Genomic DNA, 2,274 nt, shown 5'->3' on the forward strand with positions numbered 1-2,274 from the left:
TGGCAAATGTCAGATTTATTTACACCTTCAGAGAGTTAATGATGCATTTCTGGATGATTTCTTATAAGTAACTATTTTCTATCTAATTTTAGAACACCTTGAAAGTTCTGTTATTTGTGACTTGTGAAAATTCAATCTTCTAATAGTTTCGGAAAACAAATACTCTCCATGAATGTGTAGAAAGTAATATATGAATATATCTGTTTGTGAGCACATGGAGAGTAATGTATAGTATTACTCGATCTACCCTACTCTATATACAAGAGTATATAAAGAATATACTTTATATACTTTTTACCATATAATCAATCTAGAGTATAATCTATACTTCCTATTTTATGTATATACCCTGTGCTGTATACACTATTACATGTATATAATATTTTTCTGACAGTTGGAGGAAATATCCATGTAAGACCTCATATGACAATGTAAGCCTGCCTCTTCTTAGAACTGTGATTAATATCATACTTCTTAAGCATGTGAGAAACTGTGTTACAAAAAGACAATGTTGTAAGTTACTCTTTTCCACACAATCCATCTGTCTCTTCTTCAATCTAATTAAAGAAAAATAAGCAGACTTTTTTTTTACCATTACAATTCTGTTTAGCCATTGCCTTTAAAAGAATAGCAATCAACCCATATTTTCTAAGTGGTTTTAATAGGATAAAGACTAAACTGCTGGAAAACAAACAAGCAAACAAAGGACCATGCCTTAAGTTTGACTTTTGCACATGGAACAATTTAAAAGTCCAAACAGCCTATGCAGGTGAGGCTTTGCTCTGTGGTTTTTCTTCTATGGATTCATTTTCTGCTCATGTAATTCTCCACCATCCTCACAGATGTTGCCTTCCTCGGCATGGTTCACGATGAACTTCTGCCACATCAACATTTCAGTCCCTAGGCAGGAGAGAGAGAGGAGGAACAGGGTAAGACTTTTTAAATACTTCTTATTTCAGTTAATACTTTATTGATGAGAATGTGTGTACAGAAGCAAATATAGATGTAAATGTGGGAATGAGAAAGGTAGGTCACAGCTGTGCAGCCATGTGCCCAGAAAGAAGGGAATGGAAGGGGGGGAGGGGAGGAGACAGCTATCAGATTGCCAGAGTCCTTCCAGTGGCCACCACATATCTGAGCACACACTTTTTCTAACAAATTGAACTCATTCTCTAACTGAAGGACAAAACCCAACGTCCTATCCTATGGCCACATTCAGCTCCAAGCCCGTAATCTGTGCCAAAAGGACAACCCTATCCATTATGTCCGGTTGTGGCTTCTAATACCTGGCAACTTACAAACTAATAGAAAAATTATCTGCCCTCCAAATCATCCTCACCTTCTACACACACATTTGCCCCAGTATTTCTGGGGACAGAACCATGATTACAAATGGAGGCTTACCTAACATGTACCTAAATATTTAAAAATTATAAATCAAGAGAATGGACTCTTAAATAACTTTCATCCATCCACTTTGAGAAGTTCAGAATTCTCAGGCTTATTTTCCCATCTCTGAATGTGGCAACACAGAGATAAATGCCCCCACCTCCTTTTTTGCCCTTCCTTCTTTTCACACCCTTCCTTTGTGGTCAATTGTGTGACACCTCAGCCTGCAAGTCCAATGTGCCCTCAAAGCTCCTCTGAGGAGCTGCCCATTAACCAGTTCATGGGCTTATGCTAAGGCCAGCAGTGGAGCAGACAACTCTCGGGAAGATGATATGAATAAAAAGCCTGTGAAAAACCTGGAGGTCAATGTGGACCTGTTTAGACAGGGCCTACTGGAGTCTCAGGTATTGGGAGCATGGCGCAGAAGTGGAACGTGGGCTCCAGCTGAGCATCAANGTGAGACAAGAACAAACAAATGCTACTGAACAAAAGAGCCCATATAGAAAATAGAATGAGAAACATGTCCATCAGTCTGTGATGATGCTGGAATTCTGGGCAGAAATGATAAAGGCTGTTTTTGTTGAATGTTGTATAAGTTCATTGGTGAGATTCATTCGGATCTGTGAGAAGAGCCATCTTGACTTCAGTTGTCCTTGGCATTTGACTCTGATTTCTGGTAGTTCCATAACCTTCTTCTTCCATAAACTTCTGTGGCCAGATGTGAAGAAATTTGATGTTCTCCTTGGAGATGCAGTTTCGTAAACCATTTCTAGCACTTGCAATTCTAGGAGGCTAAAAAGTGTTTTAGAGAGAAACAATCAGATTTTTATAGGCCAGACTTACAATTTCTTTGTAATTATTCTCTCAAAAGTTATTAGACTTCTC

At 38.4% G+C, this 2,274-nt stretch overlaps 1 long non-coding RNA gene across 1 annotated transcript; it reads right to left on the minus strand.

Annotated features, from left to right (window-relative positions):
* Positions 1-642: 642 nt before the first annotated feature.
* On the minus strand, positions 643-1,840 carry LOC144234774 (uncharacterized). The gene is made up of 2 exons (XR_013336077.1): positions 1,746-1,840; positions 643-900 (listed from the first exon to the last, which is right to left on the minus strand). It is a non-coding gene; the product is annotated as an uncharacterized LOC144234774 (long non-coding RNA).
* Between the last annotated feature and the right edge of the window lie 434 nt (positions 1,841-2,274).

The sequence above is a fragment of the Crocuta crocuta genome, unplaced genomic scaffold (assembly GCF_008692635.1).
Source record: "Crocuta crocuta isolate KB4526 unplaced genomic scaffold, BGI_CrCroc_1.0 scaffold709, whole genome shotgun sequence".
Taxonomy (NCBI): Eukaryota; Metazoa; Chordata; class Mammalia; order Carnivora; family Hyaenidae; genus Crocuta; species Crocuta crocuta.